We start from the raw sequence: 24590 nt of genomic DNA, 5'->3' as shown, positions 1-24590 counted from the left end.
CAAAAAAAATTCAAACCCTTTCTTCTGTATCTTTTTAAAGGACTAGGGCATTTTGTAAATAAAGGTTTTATCATATGCCAAAGAAAAAAGTAATAATTTTACTGGGGGCTCTTACAGCTCTTATAACAACCCATATTTCCATTGTGTCAAGCACATTTGTAGATATGTTACCATCATCCTTTTCAAAACATTTTCTTTCTACTGAGCCCTTGGTGTCAGCTCCTCATTTTTTTCTTCCCTTCCTCCATGCTCCAGCCTTCATGAATCCTTGATAATTTATAAATTATGATTCTTTTTATATCTTACACCAACAGCTGTTTCCATTCACCGCATTTCTCTTGTTAGTCCCCCTTTAGTGGGGGTGGGTTATATATCGATCATTGTGATCCATTCCCCATTTCTTCACCCTCATGGTATCACTGCTCCCATTATTGTTATTGAGAGTTTATCTGTCCTGGATTCCCTGTGTCAAGAGCTTTTATCTGTACCAGTGCACATGCACCGTGGCTGGCTTGTCCCCATCTTGTGACCCTTCTGTGAGGAAATTTCCAATTGTCTACAGATGGACTTTGAGTCTCCACTACACCCCCCCCCCAGTCACATCAATATGATTTTTGCTCTGGGTCTTCTGATACCTGATACCTGATCCCATCAATACTTTATGATTACACAGGCTCGCGTGCTTCTTCCATGTGGGCTTTGTTGCTTCCCAGCCAGATGGCCACTTATTTATCTTCAAGTCTTTAAGACCCCAGATGCTACATCTTTTGATAGCCGGACACCATCATTTTTCTTCACCATATTTGTTTATGCACCCATCTTCTCTTCAGTGATCATGTTGGGAGGGTGAGCATCACAGAAAGCCAGGTTACTAAAATAAAGTGTTCTTGTGTTCTTGAGTAGAGACCTTCAAGTCTTGGTGCATCAGGTTGAGGTCTGGTTCCCCTCTCCCTTTTCTTTGGAGATATAAACAATACCCACCCCCACCCCCGAGTGCCTGTTCTACTACCACCCCCCTGAGTGCCTGTTCTACCTCTACTCATGCCCCACCTCTTTCCCCCTAATTTTTAGTTGGCTGCTTTATGTATCCCTGGGTTGGGCCTGGTCCCTGCCAGAGTACTTGGATATCACCCCAGGGATGTGTCCATATAGTAGCTTTTCTCCTATGCCCCTTTTGTTTTTTCAAGCTTACCTCAGTGGACTCAAGTTGTACTTGTCCTTTTGTGCTTGGGTTACTTTGCTTAGCATAGTTTCCTCCTGCTCTTCCCATGGGGCAAAGTGCTTCATATGTTCACCACTGCTTTTTAGGGATGCGTAGTATTCCATTTAGTGAAGATGTTATGTATATTCCAGAGTTTTTTAATCCATTCATCTGTTGATGGAAATGTAGGTCATTTCCAGTTTCTTCCAATTGTGAGTTGTGCTGCAACGGACATTGGGTCACAGATGTCTGCCCATGGTCTCTTTCTTGCCTTTTCTGGGTATGTGCCCAATAGGGGGATGGCTGGGATGTATGTTAGCTTGATTTCCATCTGTTTTAGATATCACCAAATCAATTTCTATAATGGCTATACATACCTACAGGTCCACCAGTAGAGGATGGGAGTTCTTATCTCACCACAGCCCCTCCAACACTTACTACTTTCTGATTTTTTGAATTGGGCTATCTTATGTATTCCCTGTGCCAAAGTTCTCAGGTTTGTTCCAATTCCATCGTTAATGGCCCTAATAGTTTGAGGTTTTACCTCAAGGTCTGTGATCCACCTTGTGTTTTATCTGGTCCCAAGTAAATTTTAGCTCTTCTTCAACAGTTGTTTCCTGAAGACTTTGTAATCTTTTAGTGGTCTTCGTAGATTTTGAAAGATGCTGTAGAAATTATCAGTGAGAAAGAAGAATAAGCATGTACACATGATTACAATATATTTTATGAGATTAGAATTTAGTGAAGATCAACATTTTTAACATATTGGAAATAGTGTGAAGGAATGGTTAAGAATAAGTGACCAAGGCATCCCATCTTAATTCTATTATGAAAAATCCATCCAGAACTATGGACAGAAGAAAATGACCAGGCCAACATTTTCCTCTGCATAATTTGCTGCTGTGGAGACTTGGTGCTGCAATGGATTAAGTATTGGTAGGCTAACCTACAGGTCTGCAGTTTGAACCTAGCAGCCGTTCTGGGGGAGAAAGATAAAGCAGTCTGCTTCCATAGCAATGTACATAAGGGCAAGTTCTACTCTCTCCTGCGAGTTGAAATTAAATAAACAGCGGTGAGGGTTTTTTGGGGGGTTTTTTGTACGTATTGCTGTGTTAGTATAATCAAAGGCATGTAGGGGGGCTAAAATCTACCACAATGCAGGTATAAACCAAGCTCTTTGAAGCACCTTCTCCTGACTAATACATGATAAATAGAATTAATTTAACGTAAGTTTTTAAAAGAGCAGTTTCAGCTAAAATGATTTCCATTATGAAAGTTTTATTGGCTCATTAAATGCACATAGGAAGAAGAAAATTAATTCCTAACAGTATATCTAAACATAGGCATTATTAATATTTTAGGGTTTACCCATGAATAGATTTCTTAAAATCTATGAATAGTTCTAATATCCTAAGCGTAAAACCCAGATGACCTTGACTTTATAACAAGAAAGGATGGTATGTTGTTTTCTCTTTCTGTAAGCTTCCTGTGGAAATCTAATATGCGCAGAGAACTCGACAAACAAGTGCTGCTGTTGTTGGATGCTACCAAGTTGGTTCTGACTCATATGGACCCTTTGGCAGCAGGAGGGAAGCTTGTTCCGGGCTGTGCCGTCCTCGCAATCGTTGTGAGAGTTGAGCCTGTTCTTGCAGCCACTGTGTTTATCTAGCTGCGAGTCTCCCTCATTATCGCTGCCCTCCTGCTCCCCAAGCATGATGTTCCTTTCCAGGGACTGGGCTCTCCTCATAACCTCTTCAAAGCTCCTGAGGTGAAATCTCACCACCCACATTTCTCAGGGGTGTGTGTTCTGGCTGTACTTCTTCCAAGACAAACAGATTTGTTCTTTTGACAGTCCGTGGATTCTTCCATATTCTTTGACAGCCCGACAATGTATAATTCACTGATCCTTCTGCAGTCTTCCATAGTCAACATCCAACTTTCACATGCACATGAGGTGATGGGAAAGATCATAGTTTTGGTCTGGTGCACCGTATTCGTCAGAGTGACTAAGTGACACATGTATTCATGAGTAAGTTTTCAAAAACTGAGCACAACCACAATGGCTATTATATCAAGAAAAGGACATTAACATAACCTACCCTACCCCCGATGCTGCTTTCATTACAGTACCTACCCCTCAAGGTATATATAAATTGACTTGTATTTCTTTAATGATGAAAACTGCAAATAACTGAGCTTTATATCAATAGTAATATACCAAATAAAAAAGACTGTCTTGATCTATTTTAGCAAACATGACATGAAGCATGGCACCTCCAACTGGACCCACCATAGTATACACTTTCATCTGCCGTTTATTTAAATACTTTTTTCACCTTCTGATTGATGATTTTGTTGTGCTGTGATGCTTTTCATGATTCTGGGATGTTGGAAGCCATGCCATTAGAATTTCAATTACCAATACGATCACTATAGTGAACAGATTTTATCAGAGCTTCCAGACTAAAATAAACAAGGAAGAAAGGCCTGGCAATCTACAGACAAATATTAGCCAATGAAAACTTTATAGATTACAGCAGAATGTGCCCACTCTAGGCCTGGGAGATGAGTCATAGCCATAGCAATGGAAGCAAGCAAATTAAGGATCATCAAATTGAAACAGGAGCTAGCAAGTGTCCTTTCTCTTATACATACGGCTGTCCATTGTGAGATCACTTAGCAGCAGTGATTGACAAATGACAACAGTAAGGACTTTATGAACTTTTCTAGAATTATTTAGAATACAGAGACTTTTGAAGGTCTATAAAAGTTCCTAACATTTTTGGTTGACTCTTTTGACATTTTAGATATTTTATCTATCTTTCTTATATATGAAGATACATAAAAAAGTATTACTGTAAAATCAGAGAAACCTTAATTTACCCAAATTATCCAAATGTGAAGCGATTATTTCTCAACACAGCCTCTATCTACATGGAGATCTATATACTTCTCAAAGTCACATTGGGTTTGATCTGTCTGCCTCAGATTTCTTTCTCATCAAACTGGTAGGGTGGATGGGATGTTTCACAATGAAATTCTCTTAAGACAGCCCTTCCTTGCTACTCTCAAAGAATAAGCAAGTACATTGTGAATGGGGGTGGTGGTGGAATGGGATGTGGTGGTGTGGGAAGGTGGTGGGGTAGGGTGGGGGGGAGAATCCTTGGCAAAACTTCCCTGCCTTTTTTCTCAGCAATATGGTTTTCAAACTCTATCAAGTTTACCCCTTTGGAATCTACCCCCAGATAGTCACTGCAAGCTTCAGAACTAACCTGTCTGCCTAGAATTTAATTAGCTCAGCTGACTCCTCACAAGCCACTGTGTGGTTGATATTTGGCTATGTGTATTCTATTGGAAAATCCAAGATTTGTCATCGATTATGATTTATTCCATCAAATTATCTCCATTACCTTTGATCTTGCTAACAAGACTGATGGACACATCTGTTATGAGCTAGATGATGCTCACACAATTTTGTTGATACTCATGGAACGGATGCTTCCTGAGACTGATATGTTTGTTGACTTGACATTGAATTGCCATATGCAATCCTAACTTCAGTAGCTCTTTTATCAGTGGTAGTTCTTCTTCAACAACCTTCTTCTGCTAGTTTCTGGACTTCATGCAGTTTCTTCATTCATTCAGGTTGACAGTCTTCCTTCCCTTGAATTATCTTTAAAATCTCCCCAATCTCCTTAAACCACTTGATCCATCTAAGAAGTGTTGTTTTATGTAGGGCAGTCACCAAAACTGTGCTTTAAAGCTTCAATAATTTGACAAGGCATCCACTTGAGTTTTGTTAAAAAGTTGATATGATTCCTGGTATTAAAATAGTTTTTCTCATGGTACAAAAAGTACTTTAAAATTCATTGTAAAGGGAACAAATGCCACCAGGAAATCTTTTCAAACAGAACAAGGGTATAATAGGCTATACTCTTTCACCATACCCAGTTATACAAATTCGAGAAGCATTCCACTTTTAAAGGAGCCCTAGTGGCATAATGAGCTGCTAACTGTGAGGTCAGCAGTTCAAAACCACCTGCCACCCTATGGGAGAAACACGAGGCTTTCCACTCCCTTATAGATTCACAATCTCAGAGACCCATGGGGGGGGCATCTACCCTGCCCTCTAGGCTGCCATAAGTCAGAGTTGACTCGACATCAGTGAGTATTCAATCTGTATGCTTTGAAGACGAAGACTTATTAACCAACTTCCATATGCAGATGACAAAATTTTGCTTGCTGAAAGTCAGGACGGCTTGAAGCATGTGCTGAAGAATTAAGTACTCCTCGGTAGAGTTTGTAAAGAAAACCAAAATCTTCACACGTGAACCAATAGATAGCATCATTCAAAACAGAGAAAAGATTTGGAGGGGTCAAAAATTTCATAGTGCTGCTGTGTCCATTATTAACGCTCCCGGAAGCCGCAGTCAAGAGTTTAAGTGATATAATGCGCCAAGAAGATGGGCTGCATAATACCGCTTCAGTGTTGGAAAGCAAGGGTACCACTTTGAAGACTAAGATGTGCCTGTTGCATGCAAACCATGGTGTTTTCACTCAGTGCCTGTGAAAGTCAGACACTGAATAAGGAAAAGGGGAGCTGAATCAATGCATTGAAACTGTGATACTGTCCAGAATATTGAAAATATCATGGACTTCCAGAAAAAATAAGCAAATTTGTCTTGGAAGAACTACCTTAATGCTCCTTAGAAGTGAGGGTGGTGAGACTTTGTTACTTTGGACATTTTATCAGGGGAAACTGGTCCTTGGAGAAGGAAAACCCCCTTGATAGAGCAGATGAGCAGTGGAAAAGAGGGCAAATCTTGATGAGATGAATTGACACAGTGGCTACAATAATGAGCTCAAAAATAATTGTGAAATGGCTCAGAATGGGGCAGTGTTTCCCTCTATTGTGCATAGTGTCACCATTAGTAGGAACCAACTGGATGGTGCTCAACAACAACAACTACAAAGTGAGTAACTCAAGGGTATCATTGACAACATTGTCTTCAGTCAAGCATTGATTAACTGACATGCTTAAGCACATTGCATTTGGAATACATCCGTGTATGTGTGAACTAGGGCCTAAGTAACAATACTTTAGGCTCATCCTTCTGTTGTGTACTTCTATATTGTGTCCTATTGTGTTTGAAGAATGACTTAAACAATAGCGTGAACAATGATACTAGTAGTTGTCGCCATGTAATTCTACATTTTAAGTACTGTTTCACCAGTAAGCATGTGCTGGGTCTTGGGTGATCAGTGGCTGACCTTCTGGTTAGCTGTTAGGCTCTCGACCATTGTGCTCCTATGACTTCGCTGGTATAACGCAGAGATAATTACATGCATAGGGCTCTAAAGCAAACTTACTTTTTCCTTTGTCTCTGAGTAAATGGTATAAATTAATTATCTACTCTGATACTTAATCCAACTTTATTTATAAAACATACGAAACAAAACCCACCTATACTCATGTATGATATATAAGTCTACTTATATATATGTATCAAGACTTCATCAGACTCAGTATTTATTAGAAGCACATTTACTATCCTTTAGTACAACTTATTTTATAATCCAAGTACTTTTTTATGTAGTTCTAGGTGAACTCTAAATCTAATTAATATGAAAGTCTAAGTTTTTTTTTCAAGTAAGTAAAAGTTGGAAAATAGGATCAAGATAGAAAAATATAACTGTGCGCCTCACAGTGAGAGGTGAAACCATTGTCTGGGGATACATTGCTAGGGACCCTGGAGAAAATTTTATGCTGTTTAAGAAACTGAATTTTCTTCATTTGAACTCTGTGTTAGGCCAGGTTGACTAGAGAAACAAATCCAGAGACACTCATATATGTATTAAAAGAAAGAACTTTATATCAGAGTAATTGTATCTTAAGAAAACATTCCAGCCCAGTTCAGATCAAGTCCATAAGTCCAATGGTAGCCTATAAGTCCAATACTAGTCCATACATCCTTCTTCAGACTCATGCAATCACATGCAATGAATACAAAATTCAGAAAGATCACAGGCCGATGGGTGCAAAGTCTTGTGGATCCAATGGCAGTGGAAACATCTCAGCACTTGTGCCAATCTCCACATGACTCCTCTAGCTTTCTATGATTGGCTCTTCAACAGGAAGATGAACGAGAGAGAGAGAGAGAGAGAGAGAGAGAGAGAGAGAGAGAGAGAGAGAGAGAGAGAGAGAGAGAGAGAGAGCGAGAGAACACCTCCTCCAGGAAGAAAATGAGAAGGAGACTGGCCTCAGAAAGCCATTGATCTCAATTGCCCTCCAATGAAGCTGCAACCTGATTGACAGGATAAAATCCGCCCACATGTTCTTATGGGAGCCATCTTGGCACAGAAAACCCAACTATCACTAACTCTTAATATGAGGGAAAGCTAAGAAAATTTTATACAAGTGATTTTCAAACAAAATTTAGAGAGAACTTTAAATGAGTGCAATAGATTTTTAAATTGTTTTGTTATACTAACAATTATGCTTTTATTTGGTAGATTGTGTGTGCTTTTATACATTCAGTATGCAGTGTTATATCAGAAAGCTTATATATTTTGAAATGTTCTATGTATATATTTATTTCTTATGGTATATTAACAAATAGAAATATGGAAATAGTTATACGGATTTTTTTCTTATCCTTAGACAGTGTGTGTTTGGGCTATACTCAGTTAGAAATCTTACAAGAGTTTCCAGTTCTATTTGATGTGCTGCGGTCTCTGGGACAGCAAAGATCAACCTCCACTGGTCCCTGGCTTCCCCTTAGAGGGCAATCTGTGTGCCTTGCATGTTTACCTGCTACAGCCAAGAGGTAGCACTTTGCTGGATGATTTCACCAGTTCTCCAAGAGCCGACCAAGCCTCTATTTGAGCAGCAAAGTAAGCTGCACTGATGAAAATGTAGGACCTTGGTCCCTGCATATCCTCTGTGTTGATCCAGTAATGGCGCACGCATCCACGCCCTTTACTATGCTTTGTATCAGAGAAGACTGTGCTAGAGAAAGAACCGGCAGGACTAACTTAGAAATACATGCTCACATTTCTGCTATGTTATTTGTGCAGACTTCTGTGGAAAATTGTCATGGAGATAGTCACAACAAACATTTCCCAATTTGAACTCTATCCCTTCCACTTAAGTCTTTGACCTCCAGGGGGAAAAATGTTCCTGGGTTTGCCAGATATTGTATATTTTCCTCTGCAAGAAGGCAAATCCCAAGAAGTACAAAGGGTAGTTCTTTTTATTTGTAGCACCCCAAGGCTTAGGGTTTTCCATTATCTAAGTAAATCACCTTTGATACCTGAAAATAAGACTCTATTACTCCTTAGCAATTTGAAAATCACGTTTCCTGTGGTGATGTGAAGAATAGTAATTAAAAGCAAAATCTGGGAGTAAGACATCAGTCTTCATTGTTCTTCTTTTTTGTTGTTGTTGTTAAGGCATGCCTGTTTTCATAATCTTATAACATTCATATATCATAACAAAATAAATCACATTTAAATTAAATATGATTGAATTCTATAGTAAATTTTCTCTGTACTTATGTGCAGGATTCCATGACAAAGTAGGGTACCCTGAAAGTGAACTCTATTTAGTTCTAAATTCAGTTACATTGTCTTGGGGGTAATTAGTGTGAAACGCTGGAAAGACATCAAGCAAGGGTAGATTACACAAAGCTGTCACCAAATCCATCTTACAGCAACAGTTCTTTTTGTTATAAATTGAAGAGAGATTTTCATGACACTTCAGAAACGGAGACTGGGAAGCCAGCAGTGAAAGCATCCATTATCGTCCTTGAGATAAGGGCTTCCTGCTCACGTTTGATTCCTTTCACTAGCTGACCTGCCAGCTTCGTTCTACCCTTAATATAGCCTATGTTTTGTGAGAAAAATGAAGGTTATAAATTTTATTGTGAAAATGAAACAAGATTGCACTTAGTTGTTATTCAACCTGCTCATTAAGTCCAGGCTTAATGCTTGCCCGATATCAATGAACAATCCAGTCTGAGAGCCTACTTGCATTATGCTGATAATCTATCATTGTCTTTGGCCATATATTAAACCCATATTGCTCAAGACATCTTTAGTTGTAAATGATATAACTCATCTTAAATAATTTAGGCAAACATTAGGAAATTGTTAGATTATTTTGAAGAGATAAGCAAAACGAAGTCCCTGGAGAATGTAAATGATTACAGAGTTGGGTGGTTCAAATCCACCCAGAGAAAAGTCCACCTCAAAAGAAATATCTGGTAATATATTTTGGGGGAAAATAGTTGTTTAAAACTCTAAGAAGCACATTTCTACTCTGACACAGATACGGTCACCCTAATTTGAAGTCAATCTGAGGGCAACTGGTTACTGGCCCAGTGCAAGGCTCTGGAGGCTCAGGCAGTCTGGGCAGAAGCATGGCGGGCTGGGCTCAAACCCACCGTGATCGTCTCTGTAGGACTGACAGGGCATGAGAAGAGAACAAAAGGCCCCATGCGCCCTGCCTTCTGATAAACAACTGACTTGTAAACGTCCCCATGAAACATCATCTCTCAGACGAAGCCGAGAAAGAACAGATGTGGAAGCAGCCGCCTGGCTGACTGAATACAAGGATAGAGGGACACAATGTGCTTCCTTCTCATCAGTCTATCTTTCTTTGTTTCATTTTCTAACGCCTAGACTTCCTTCCACATTCTATCTGAATGTGAAACCGCAGCCTTAAGCACCTTCAAGCTTACACCTCTAGAGCTTTGTACTACATTTTGAAAGAGGGTCCTTTCCAATGAATTCTGGTAAAACTTAGCCAAACGTGTGTCATATGCCTAGTGCTTCTCTAACAGAAATACCACAGGTGGGTGACTGAAAAGAAGAGAAATTCATTTTCTCACAGTTCAGGAAACTAGACGTCTAAATAGCTTTGTCTCTTAGCCTTGGCTTTCTTGCTGTCTTAGCAATGGTCACAAGGTCCCTGTTTGTGCTTCCTCACTTCTGCGTCTGTTACTTCTTCTACCGCAAAAGTGACTAGGTTTAGCTCATACCTTATGCTCATATTGCCTCATTAACATAGAAAAGGTAACTCTATTTCCAAACAAGATTATATAACAGGAATTAGGGATAGAGTTCTAACACAAGGTCCATACCTTCTATGATGTGGCATACGGGATTGCCTAGATTCATGAGGGATAAGAATTAGGATCAGCACAAAGTTGGTTCCTATGAGGTTGACAACAGACATACCTCTGCTGCTTAAGTTCTTCAGCATTTCTGACACCGGTTGTCACCCTCATGGTTCTTGGCCACTCTGCCATGCTTCACAGTTCACTGCAATGCCCACTGAGCATACCCATAGAGCACCCTCACAGTCCTATGACTTATGAGGGAAGTCACAGGCTACAGCTTGGTATTAGGATCAACTTAGAAATCATAGGAAAAAATGAGCTCTGGAACAGGGGGTACCTAAAACCCACTGCCATTAAGCGAATTCCTACTTATCGTCTCTATAATAGGGATTCCCAGGCAATCAATCTGTACAAACGCAGACAGCCTCATCTTTCTTCCTCCGTGTAGCCAACGACTCCACCAGGGATCTTTAGGGAATACAGAGACAAACTTCAAGGTTACCCCAGAGTGGAAAGTACATCCCCCACACTTAACATAATATGACTCTCATTATTCATTGCTGTCTGATTGGTTTCAACTGACAGCAGCCCTAACCAGAAAGGCTATCTGCTCTCACACAGGTTTGCAGTCTTGTAAACCCTACATAGGCGCTGTGTAAGTGGGAATCAACTTGATGGCAGAGAGTCAACTGGTTAGCAGCTTGATATGAATCCTTTCCTAATATAAACTTCTCTCTTTATATACATGTACATTTGTCCTGGTTTTGTTTCTCTGGAAAACTCAGCCTAATATAATATATCACCCTGATGCATGATTTTAACCATTCACTATCGCCTTGTTCTGTTCGAATGACTGCCTCTGGACAGCAGATAGGTTCTTTATGCGCACAATCAAGATGTCCGGGCATTCTCATTCTTCACAATGCTGTCCAAAAAATGTCGACGATCCACACAGTTGAATACCCTAAACCAGCTTCCAATACATGGTACTATTTCTCCAATATCCAGGATTCACTGATCCAGGAAAAAGTGTGGCAGAAATAAGAATGACACTATTCACTATCACCAATCAATTAGTCAATAAATAAGTACATTAGTTAATCAAGCAGATGTAAACATCTTTTTTGCATCCTCCGCTCTCAGCCAAGATCTATCTGACGCAGCATTCATTTTTATTTTTTTATTTTTCTCATTCTATATCATCTTCTGAATCTGGCTTTAACTTCTGGCAGCTCCCCGTTGATGAAGTACCTACAGCCATTCTAAATACTCTTCAGCAACATTTTACCTCCATGTGATCATAATGATGCTGTTTGATGATTTCTACATTCTGTTTGGTCATCTTCATTAGAATGAGTATAGATAGGGATCCCTTACAGTCAATTGGTCAGGTGGCTGTCTTCCAAATGTCATGATATAGACAATTTTTTGGCATTGACAATAAGTGCAGTATCAGTTTGTTGAAACATTTCAATTGTTACTCTTTAAACACCTGGAACCTTGTATTTTGCTAATGCCTTCAGTGAGATTGGAGTTCTACCTTCACTGCCAGGGGTTCTTAATCATAAGCTACCTACTGAAATGGTTGCACATCAACCAATTCCTTTAGATACGCTGATTTTACTCTGCAGTCCTTCCATCCTCTGTTACTGCTTTCTGCAGTTTTCTATTTTGCCCATGGAATCCGTCAGTATTTCAACTTGAGAATTGATTTTTTTCTTCAGTTCTTTCAGTTTGGGAAATGCTGAGCATGTTCTTGGCTTTCAATTTTCTAACTCCAGGCCTTCTCACATTTCCTTATAATTCTTTACTTTGTTTCTTGAGATATTATTTGAGCTTTTCTGTTAAGCCCATTTACTTTATCATTTCTCCCAATGGCTTTAAACTATTCTACATTTAAAAGCAAGTTTCAGAATCTCTTCTGACATACACTTTTATCTTTTTTCTTCTTCCTCTTCTTTATAAAAACCCTTGAACCTCTTTGTTTGTCTTTCTACAACTCATATTACCTTTGGTCATTAGTTTCCAGTGAGTCAAGTTTGTTCTTGCATAATCTCTAAATTCAGGTAATACAAGGTAATTCAATGTTTGCGAGGGGGCACCCAAAAAAACTCTGATTTTTTTCAAAGTTATGTCAAAGATTTGTCAAATCTGCTATTTCATTCTAGGCAACATTTTTCAAACTTGTCTGTTTGGATGGCTTGATAGCACTTTCATCTATTTCTTTTTCATCTCTTTTACATCACCAACTCACTGTCCTTTCATGTCCCTCTGCATTTGTGGAAACAAAAAGAAGTTGCCCAGAGTGAGGTCAGGTAAGTAAGGTGGGTGGGGCAAGAGAGGCATGCTGCTTTTTGCCCAAAACTGATACACTGAGATAGTTGCATGAGCAGGTGCATTGTCATGGTGGCAAAATCAGTCCTCTGTCTGCCACAAATAATGCCTTTTTCGTCAGACACTGTTACACAATATTTTCAGAACCTCTAAATAGAAAGTTTGGTTAACAGTCTGACCTGGTGGAACAAACTCCAAATGCTCTACAAGTCCACATTTTCATCTATTCGGGAAGGTGATGAATGTCCACAGCGAGGTTTGCCATCAGTCAACGTTTCACCTTTTCCAAAATGAGAAAACCACTTGTTCACTTGAGTTTTTTCCATAGCCCTGATCATGTAAATTGTGTTCAACATCACAAAATTTCTGCGGCATTTTTCCCAAGCAGGAAACAAAATTTCACAGCTGCATGCATTTCTCTTAAATCAGCCATCAAAAAAACAATGTTTGAACAAAACAGCTTTTATGAACCAAAGAAAATCCACTGTGACCTCAGAGAACCTTCTGAGGTGACACCACTGGTTGCACTAGCTCAAAGTGAGTTGCTGAATGTTCACTTAGTTTAAAAATGAAAATAAAAAAGTATACTATGAAAATAAAAGTAAAAAAGTATACTATGAACGCTCCGCGCCTCCCACTGCAAAAAGTTTTTGTTGTTGTGATCCCCTCATATTTGGGTTCTCATGGACTTAGTTTATTTTTCTTCAGCTTCAACGTGAACTTGTAGATGAGCAATTGATTGTTTGTTCCACAGTTGACCCTCAGTTTTGTTTTGGCTCATGATTTTCAGCTTCTCCTTCATCTGTTTCCACAATAAATAGTCATTTTGTTTCCTGTGTATTTCACTTGGTGAGGTCAACGCATATTGTCACTGTTATGTAGCATAAAAAAGGCATTTGCAATGTTCAACGAAGCAGTCATGTATCTTGCAAAATTCTCTCCCTAATATCATTTCTATCATCAATGCCATTTTCTTTACTAGTAAGCCTTTCCCCTTATTTTCTACTTTTGAATTCCATTCACTAGTAGTTATCAATGCATCTTGATTTCATGTTTGGCCAACTTTGGACTGAATAAGTTAGTAGAATTGTTCAATTTCTGAATCATTAGTGTTAGTGGTTTGTACATAAATTTGAATAACCAAATTAATTGGTCTTCTTTGTAGGGATATTGATATTCTAGTATCATATAGCTTCGTTTTCAAAATAGAACTTAAAAAATATAAGTGATAGATATCACCCCATTACACCCTAATTTGTCATTACCGCCATAAGAAATCATATGATTATCTGACTCAACGTGCCCTAAATCATTTTATTTCAACTCACTGTGCCCACCAGATTAATCTTTCTGTGCTTCATTTCACTTTTGATGACTTCAATTTTCCAAAGTTCAGGATCTGTACATTCTAGAGTTTGATTATTAATGAATGTTTGCAGCTGTTTCTTCTCATTAGGAGCCAGGCTCCATCAGCAACTGTAAGCTCTGAAAGCTTGGCCTCACCCAGGTCATTCAGATGGCCTCTGGTCTGAGGAGGCGGTTCTTTCCCAGTCAGATTTCGAGTGCTTTCCAATCTGAGGAATTTATCTCCCAGCATTCTCCGAAGCAAGGTTCCCCTGCTACTCATAAGGTTTTCAGTTGCCAGTCCCTCTGCTACGGACCACCTCTTTTCTTCCTCTTAGTTGGCGCCTTTAGTCTGAAAGCTCCACTAATATCTGTCCCCTACGGGTGACTCTAGTAGTATTTGAAATCTGGTAGCACAGATTCCTGAATCACAGCAACATGCAAGTCATCTCAGCAAGCCAGAGAGAGAGCTGAGTGTTGGGGATTAATAGTATATGTCTTCAGCGCTGAAGAATCTTTAGGCTATTTCTTGGCCCACTGTGTCCTGGGATTAAAGTCAATAGGAAAATTCAGCAGCCCAATTACAACACTACTAATTGCTCAGACCCTTTGGAGATGAACGTTGCAGTCACCTCACCAAGCACAGAAGCACAGCCAGCTGCGATGCTTGCTGAGGGGAAGCGGAATACAGCATGGGTGGTGGAAGAAGTTGTGACCAGTTGCAGAAATGAGGACAGCAATTCTTATGAGTACTTCTTCCTTGAATGTGTGTAACATATATTTGCAGGCATAGTATGACCTTTCAGTTGCTTTATTTAAATATGATGCACAGTTTTAAAAGATGCAAGCAGGTTCCAGGCTGGCAAGAATTGGACTGTGATGCTAAAAGCTTCATGTCTACTGAACTAGCATGATTCTCAGTGCTTTGACAGTTGTAGTTTGCAATTGTGAAATGATGCAGTTTCTCCATATGATATGAGCAAGCAATAGTTAAAAGGGAGGGGCGCTCTATGTCCAAGCAATATGGGTAATCCAGTAAAGCTTTATGGCTTTTTCGCACTCCGGATCCTACATATAACCCATCGTCACCTGACTCCTGGTTCTTGGAACTCGAACCAGTTGCTTAGTGTATTACCCGTTGGTTGGGGATTTGTTAGACTCTGCATCTACCGGAATCAGAGACCCCAGTCTGACATCTGACCCACGGACATGGAACTTGCCAGCATCTGCAACTATGTGAAACCATTTCCTTCAGCGGAATCTCCCCCTGTATACACACTTGTATACACTTCACTGGTTTCACCTCTCTAAAGCACCCAGCCTATGACACTATCTAACTGAAAGGCTCATCTTACTGAAATACAGTAGCTGTAGAAACATTACAGCAAATGGCAGAGCCCTGATTCAAACCCTGCTTTGTTTAGGTTTACTGTCCTGCAGAGTCCTCGATTGAAATCTGCCCTTTGCACACATCCTATTAACAGCCACTTGGCCTCTAACTGACTGAGAGTACGATGTCTCATACTACCTTCTGGGACCCAATTTTAAGTCAATAGAAAGGGATCATGGAAAGAAACCTATTTTCAGGAAATAAGGAGTGAAGATGTTATTATAAACATGTGTTATTATAAATATATGCTCAATCCAGCCATTCATATTACAGCATGTGAACTACTTCATTTGAAGTAATTCACTCAGTTTGAGACTGGGACTAGAATTTTAGCTCCTTGAAGCTTAAGGATATCAGAGCAATAGAAAATCTAAGTGAAATAATAAAGAGGTTTCCGTCTTATTTTATCTGGAAAAAGAAGGGCAAGATGAAAGACTTAATTAAAAGATTACAAAGGGATTTTTTAAAGCAAGACTTTACCATAGAGAGGGCACTGTGATGAGAATAAAAATATATATATATATAATACCCATGCCCTTTATAAAGTAAAATCCTTTGAGCCTTCAGTTTAACAACAAGATATTTTCCCGGAAGATATGGTATAATAGTAGAAATATGTTGTATATATTTGTCCAATTGTCTGTTAACAACTTCAAGGACTCAGGCAGTCTAAATCTCTTTTTGGGACACAAAGTGGTTATAAGCACATGAATCAAATAGGGGCTAAGATTTAAACAAGAGGTCCGTGACAGGTTTAGTGGAAGCTTTAGGAGCCATTTTCTTCTCATCGCCTCTTCAATTTAAAGAGAGCAAAGGATTGCACGTGCTACTGTGTCATGCTGTGTGCTTGCGTGTTGGCATTGAGTCCTTCAATACCTTCTGCAAACAAAAATACCCGAATGCAGCTGTTTCCATGGCAACTGACTTTTAAGAAGGCGAAGTTTCCAGTTTGATAGAGTTGAAAGGCTATTATATTAATGTCAGGTCTCAGAGATGTGAAACCAAGGTGTCAGAAAGAGTCAATGCAACACCCGTGGTTTAAGATGACCCCGCCCACCATTCATTTTAGTGCTGGCATAAGACTTAAAAAGTAATGAAATAAAATGTTATAATGTTGTTATTATTATTAGGTAACATCTGATAGTATTAGCAATGAAATATGTTGATTAAAAATCGAATGCATTACCAAATTAAGAAATAGTACCCAGAAAATGTTTTGAGAATGATGATGGCAACCAGTGTACAAATGTGCTCGACACATTGGATGGATTGGGATAAACGTTGTACGAGCCCCCAATAAATGATTTTTAAAAAAAGAAAGAAAGAGCCCAAATCTTTTTTCTAAGGAATTTTATTGCACTAGATTTCACCGTAGCTATGCAGGTGTATAAGAAGGGTACAAACTTTCAGTGGCCTTCTCCCTGATGTGCTCCAAGATCCATAAAGATTTAAAAATTAGCCCTGAGTGTGGAAAGGAATGGAAGCAGAGATTTTCTTCAGCAAGATTCATCCTCCTGTCTAGGAGAGAAAAGCGAGAGACTTCAATTTCATACAGATAACATTTATGGTTATCTCATTTAATTCTCATAATTAATGCTGCGGTCAGAAGTGATTATGATCCAAATCAATATTTTTTGCACTTCAATGTGCTTATAGATTATCTTTGAATCTCGTTAATATGTGGACCTGGTTCAGTTGTTCTAGCCTGGGGTCTTAGATTCTGAATTTCTTACACATGAGGCTGATACTTTTAGTTTGCGGAAAACCTAGACCAGCAAATTGTGAATGAGGGGCCGAATTCTGAAGTTCCGATCATTTATATGCTGATATTCTACTTCTGTGAAGGAGGAGCAGGGCTGGAGGAGGTGACAGAGGAAAGAAAGGAGAGAGGGAGGGACCAAGAGTGCAAATAGGGCCTTAGGATCGCCAAGTGAGTGCTCTGTCCAGACCGGTTTGTAAAGCAAGTCAGTGATCAAAAGGAATTTACTCCACATTTCCCACCAAACAAATCCTTTTTCCATTGCTCAACAGAAAGGCGTCTGTGTGTGTGTGTGTGCGCGCGCGCGCCACTACAAACTGAAAGACCAGCTGTTCAAATCTGCCCAGAGGTGCCTCAGAAGGAAGACCTGACTATTATTTCTGGAAAAAATGTCACCCACTTAAAAGCCTATGGAGAGCAGTTTAAGACCCTGTAGAAGGCAGAGTCAACTAGATGTCAAATGGCTTGGTTTTTCAGTTCAAATATAAATGTTTCTTAGTCCATCTAATATTGAAGTGAAATTGTGACTAACAGCAAGGCTGTACCTCTTTAAGAGAAGAGACCTTGCTCTCTAACTGATGACGCTGTGGTTCGAGACCCTGTGTGTTACTCACTACGGCACCAGGTTTCCTTGATGTGAGCATCAAGAAAGGCGGGGAAAGTATTATCTTATACTTAATGCAAAGGACATTATGGACTCTAAAGTACATTTTATAGATGAACAGGAAACAGAAAATGGCATGAAAGGACCAAAAAGCACAGTCAAGTCAAGACCAGTAAGGAAGCCTGGACACACTGGCAGGGAAGCTTTGGACAGACTGCTAATTACAAGGTTGGTGGTTCATACCTACCTAGTTGCTCCTTGGGGAAAGGCTGAGACTCTCTGTCTCTGTAAAGACTGACAGCCTTAGAAATCTTGTTCAGGGTGGCTGTGAGTTGGAATTGACTAGAAAGCATTGGGTATGGGTTCTATGCCACCAGTGAAAACACAACCACTTCAAAATGTAAAGAAAACATTCCTATCTTACAAACTAAAACAATGAATGAATGAACCAGTTAGATAACAGAATAAACCAGCAGCCAACCAGATTCGCCTGAGGGCTGGACTTCTCAGACTTTCGAGCTACCTAAAAGGAGCCCTCGCGAGCATTGGTAAAGCAGATGGTTGGAACACAGCAACTGCTTTTGGGGAGAAATGCTGGGTCGTGTCTTCCTGTAAAGATTATAGCCTCGGAGCCCTGTGGGGCATTTCTACTCCATCTGCTTGCATTGTATGAGTCACAGTCAACTTCTGGCACACAACCACAAGGAGATAGAGCCAACCAAATGTAATATCATGCATTAATTTTCCCTATTACAATAGGAGTCTGGTGGGGTAGTGGTTATTCACTGGGCTGCTAACTGCAAGGTCAGCAGTCCGAAACCATCAGCTGCTACTTGGTAGAACGATGAGGCTTTCAACTACTGCAAAGAGTTTACATCTCAGAAACGTACAGGCAGATCTGCTCTGTCCTATAGGGTCACGGTGAGTCAGCGTCAGCTTGACGGCAGTGAGTTTGTTTATTTTTTTATTGCTCTATCTAAAATGAAACTGTCAGTGATAAATATGCTGCGGGTCATAGTTGGACATAGAAGCACAGTTTGGGAGTATGACTCAAGAACTGTTCCACGGGGACTGCAATCTAGGATAAACAGCTGCCGGGAGACACAGGCCATGGGACTGCAGGGTGGGTGCAGCTACTGCATTACGTCAGGGAGCACAGTGCAAGTGCAGAATAAAATTTGGTTATCACGCACCCATTACTGTATCTTCATTGTCGGGAGAACTGTAGGACAATTAAATGTGGGCAAGTATAACTCGAAGAAATATAATTAAGGTCTTTTTTCTCAGATTCTGGAAAAGGAATTAGGTCCCCCAAAGCATGGAGTTGGATTAAAGCCAGAAAGAGGGATGTTTTAGAGAAACCAACTGCCAAAAGTGGGTCACAGTAAGTCTCCCTTGCCCACTTCTGGAAGACTTTAGAAATGTCCACCAGTAAATAGGTGCCATGCCCAGCACCCTGAAGTAAACGCTCTCTTGCACTGAAAGCACATACATCGCTAAGTGTTTTGTTTTGTCTCCCCCGTGGGTGGTTAACTACTCAATGAACTGAGTGTAGTAGAAGGCCATAGCCCAACACTGCTCCAAAGCCTTGGGAAACAGCAGCCACGGCCCAGCTGTTTATGAAAAAAGAACACTGACTTGATTGAGCTTGCAGCATTCAATTCTGTTTGGGCTTCTTGCTGCATAAAGGGATACACGTCTAATCGAACTTCCAAGTGCAGATGTGTTATGTGTTGTCGCACGAGTAGTGCTTACCTGTTGGTGGATGCTGCCTCGGTGGTGGGCCGTGCTCAGCACCCTGCTCCCGCAGCCATTGGAATGAAATGCCTGGTGGCCGTGAATGGAAGTCCGCTGGAGGAAGAAGGCACGGAGGCAGCACTTGTCTCGAGCTTGGTTCAGCACTCTGTACTGAAGCCTTAGGTTTGCTTTTTTTAAATGAGAAGAATTATTATCTGCAGCATTGGTGATTTACAGGATGACAATGTTTCTCAATGTCAGTTTACTGCCTAGAATCTGCAAAATTTTCTATGACCCACTACAACTGAAGCATATTTGGTGAGAGGCATTTTTCTTCTGCTAAAGTTATTAAAATGTGTATTACACTCAATCGAAAATGCTGCATAACAGATAGCGAACAAATAAACACAATATATCACATATCTCAAAGGACGCTTTTGATTTATTTAGACGATGAGGCAACGTGACTGCTAGAAGCTGCCTTGCTTCAGTATTTTAGCAGGAGAGAATAAAATCTAAAGGCAATGGTACAGTTTGTAGAAGGGCTCCTCTGAGTCAAGCAACCAGTTTTCTCCTATCCCATTAAAAGGAAGAAGAAAGAAAGAAAGAAAGAAAGAAAGAAAGAAAGAAAGAAAGAAAGAAAGAAAGAAAGATAGGTTTCCCATTCACTCAATTCCAATTTCTGGTGACTCCCTAGTGTAGCCAGTAGAACTGCTGGGTTTTGAGAACCAGGTCCCGAGACTTTTCTCTCGAGGGACTTCTGCAAGGCACCTTATGGTTAGTTAGCACCACACAACGACTCAGCCCCCAGCCCATCTATTGTATGAGCTGAACCACTCACTGCAAGGTCAGGGCGTGGACCCCACCCGTCGAGCCACAGGGAAAGGAGGAGGCTTTCTGCTCCTTTGAAAGGTTTGCTCTCTTGGAAATCCACGAGGGCAGTTCTACCCTGTCCTCTAGGGTCGCTATGGATCAGCATCGATTCACTGGCAGTGGCACACTCAGATGCAACCAATCAAAAATAATCATGTAATTTCTAAGCCAAAAATGATGAAAGACCTGATGCAAGGGGCTTAAGTGGAGAGCAAATGCCTTGAGAATGATTGGGGCAGGGAATGTATGGATGTGCTTTATACAATTGATGTATGTATATGTATGGATTGTGATAAGAGTTGTATGAGTCCCTAATAAAATGTAAAAAAAGAAAAGAGGAGAAAAAATGATTAGGGCAAAGACTGTACAGATGTGCTTTATACAATTGATGTATGTATATGTATGAACTGTGATAAGAATTGTATGAGCCCCAATAAATTGATAAAAAAAATGATGAAAGAACTTTAAATTCACCAAAGACAATTCAGCCTTGACTCTAGCTTTGGTGGGAAAACATCTTAAACGGCAACCATTGTGTGCCTGCAAAACAGTTCTGATACTAGCTTTGATACTCTTTTATGTGACACTTCGAAGCTTTGTACAAACAACGTAAAGTGCCTTAAATGCATTCTTATGGAGAGCTGATTTGATATGAGAGGGATGTCTCCTCTCACGGAACGCATTTCATATCCAAGTGGCTATAATGACATTGAAGATCATCCCTAAGACATGTATTACACTGATTTATAAATGCATATTACAACACCTGATAGGCATATAAATAAAAAGATAAGTGAAGTCCAGAGCTGATGAGTTTATCTACACATTTCCTCAATCATGACTTCCCCATCTCAGGATTTTTTGACAGTCCCCACAGGGTATGTCACATTGCTTTAGGGAAGAATGTGTCAACCTGAATAACTGGAAATGGGAGCAGCTCCAAGAATGAGTGGGATTCTATGTCAAAATCACCTAGGCTAGCCTGTCACTTTGAATATGCACGCTCTTCGGTTTCCTCAGTGTATACAAAAGCCAAGTTTCAATAACCAATCCATTTATATTTTAACAACATCTAGGTGCTTGTCAATACAGATCAAGTGTAGGGACTGAAACTAACCACTGGGTGGATGGAGAAGACACCCAAGAGAGGGAAATAGAAGTATAACTTGGTCAGAAGTATGCGTTTGTTCAGAAGTACTACTTAAAGCAACCATCTCCTATGGTATGTTAATCTGTGTTATATGTCAGATGCTACTATTAAAGATACATATTCCATTAAATATCTGACCCTGATGTCTGTGATTCTTAAAATAGGCAAACTGTGGACTAAAACAATAGAAGATATTTTTAGAATATAAGACATGAACTGGGTTCATTTGAATAATACTCACATGCTCTTTTTTTATTCTACAAAGAATAAGCTACTTTGTTAGCAACACTAGAAATGCTTGTAGAATTAGAGGTGTTTTCATTGGATTTTCAGTTTCCTTATGCGGGGTGGTACTGCGGATTAAGCATTGGCTCTAGTTGCTCTAAGAGCAACCACTTTGTATGTCACATTCAAATTTCCTGCAAAGCCCAGCCTGCTTGGTGGGACTTCATGCCTAGCTCACCCCAGTGCCTGGAATGCAGAGAGAAGAACATTCTGTATATTTTTGTTGAATTCCTGAGTAGTGCATATGGTCAAGTGCTCAACTACTAGGCAAAAGGTCATCAGGCTGTGACATGATTGACAGGCTAGACTCCACCCCTTTGCAAGTTGACAGGAGATTGTGTAAGCTACCACAAACACCATTTAGAATGTGCATTCCACCTGGACTGCTTAGCTACGTTTTGCATTTCACACTTTCTTTGTGTTTGGCATACATTTTCAGTAGAGAAAGACACATGTACAGCAATTAAATAATTACCTTAATTTTCAGAGTCTTTTAGGAAAAAGTTGCAATAGTTGGCTTTCATGAGTTTATGCATATTCTCACAGTAAATATTTTTCACAAAGTATGACAGTGAGTCACTTTAGTGATTTCTGTCAGGTGTTTCCAAGGTAGGGGGAAGAGCCCAGAGAGCTCTCACGGTGCTGCTTCTGACCAGAAAAGTAGATAAAAACAATTGCCTTTCAGTTCATTCTGACTCACAGTGGACTTCTGTGTGAAGGGGGAGCTGCTCCATGGGGTTTCAAAGTTGTGATCTTTTGGAAGCAAACGACCAGGCCTTTCTTCTAAGACATCTCTAAGGACATTGAAAACACCCACCTGTCTGTAGGTCTTCTAGCATTTCACCGTTTGCACAACCAGGGACTCTATAGTTGCCTAGCTAACTTCTATAGCTATAGCTAACTTGTCTGCTGCTGGTGAATGCTTCCTGACTGGAGCAGAGAGTTTTCTCAGTGAACTTGTATTTTGCTTAGTTTTGCTAGACCGCTATTCCTTGCTGTTCCATCATGATAGGAGAGTCCATGAGGAGAAGTTATCTCTCGGAGCACCTGTCTCAGTAGGCAGATGAATGGAATACCACTTTCTGAAAAGTTGGGAGTCAGTGGAACTGAAGGAAAAGCATACTGTGAGCCCCAAGTGTGGACCTTCTGAGTGGATGGTCCCAGCAGATGATGTTTCCCAGTAGGCACTTGAGATTCCATATCTTTTGTTTTCTGATGCTTATTTGCAGCTGAGATAATGTTTAAGAAGTGCCCAAACTAGCTATATAAAAATCAAACTCAAATCCACAGCTAGCCGACACATAGTTATATAGTTGAGGTCGACACATAGTTATATAGTTGAGACCGACACATAGCTATATAGTGGAAGCTTTAAATATACTATTTTATACTGTTCCAAGTACCACCAAGTTGGTCTGACTCACAGAAACTCTTTAGGATTTTGGAGACTATAAATCTTTACAGGAGTAGACAGAATTAATATTCAACACAGCACTGATCACCATAGCCAATGATGAAAACAACCTAAATATCTATTCTGGTAGAATGAATACACACAGACAATAGAATATTACACATCATTTAAAAATTACAAATCTGTGAGGCATCTTGTGTTAATCCAGGTTGATTGGAGAAATAAATCCAGAGACGCTCATATGTATATAAGAGAGAACTTTATATCAAAGAGCAATTGTATATTAAGAAACATCCCAGCCCAGTAAAGATCAAATCCATAAGTCTGATATTAGGCCATATGTCATGTACTAGTCCATCAATTCCTCTTTAGACTCACTCAGCCATACAATGATGCCGAATACAGGAACATCACAGGCCAGTGGGTGGAATGTCTTGTGGATCCAGTGGCAGAGGAAGCATCTCAGTGCTTTCATTGGTCTCCACATGGCTCCTCCAGCTCCAGGGCTCTGACTCCATCAGTGGGTCTCCATGCAACTTATCAACAAGATTGTCTCTCAGGGAGAGTGTGTGTGTCCCACCTCCAGGGAGGAAGACAGGGAGTTCCCAGAATCCTCAGAAGAAGGCCATACCCACACAGAGGCACCATTGGCTATGACTGGATTGACAGGCTAGATGCCACCCTTTCGCGCATGTTAAGAGGAGATTACATAACTGCTATGCAACTCATGCTATGGATTAACCCGGGGGACATTATGCTGAATGAAGTTAGAAAAAAGTGAAAGGAACTACACCGTATGCTTTATAACTTCTCTCATTAAATATTCAAGAAAACCATCTCACACTAAAAGATACAGACTTTGATGGCTGCCAGGGAAGGGAAGGGAAGGAAGGCACGGGATAGGGGTTAGCAGGTGCTACTCGAGTGAAGATGAACACAATATTCTACCAGAGGGGATGGTAGTGGGGGGGGGGGATTAGTGGAAGCAGGCCAAGACAATGGGAGGTATGATGATGGCTAAATAGTTAACTGATGGCATTCTTTGTAGATTTTCACCTAACTCACAATAAAAATGTTTTTTTACAAGAAAAAAAAGGTCACTGCTTCTATGTTATAATTTTATATTTCTACCTGATCATTTAAATGGATTATGGACGTTTTCATTTAAAGAAGGCATTCAGATTTGTAGTAGCTCCTGGTCCTAGCTTTCCCTGGTAGATTGAATATCTACTTCCAAGTATTCTGATTCCCCTTTCTGTGATCACAGTCACAGATTTATTTCCCTTCTGCTCCTAATTCAATCCAATAAAAAGGGAAAGTGTGTGTGTGTGTGTGTGTGTGTGTGTGTGTGTGTGTGTGTGTTTCTTATGGGTCAAC

Source organism: Tenrec ecaudatus, chromosome 5, assembly GCF_050624435.1.
Source record: "Tenrec ecaudatus isolate mTenEca1 chromosome 5, mTenEca1.hap1, whole genome shotgun sequence".
NCBI classification, from domain to species: domain Eukaryota; kingdom Metazoa; phylum Chordata; class Mammalia; order Afrosoricida; family Tenrecidae; genus Tenrec; species Tenrec ecaudatus.
The sequence above is the reverse complement of the archived record's forward strand: the minus strand, read 5'-3'. Positions refer to the sequence as shown.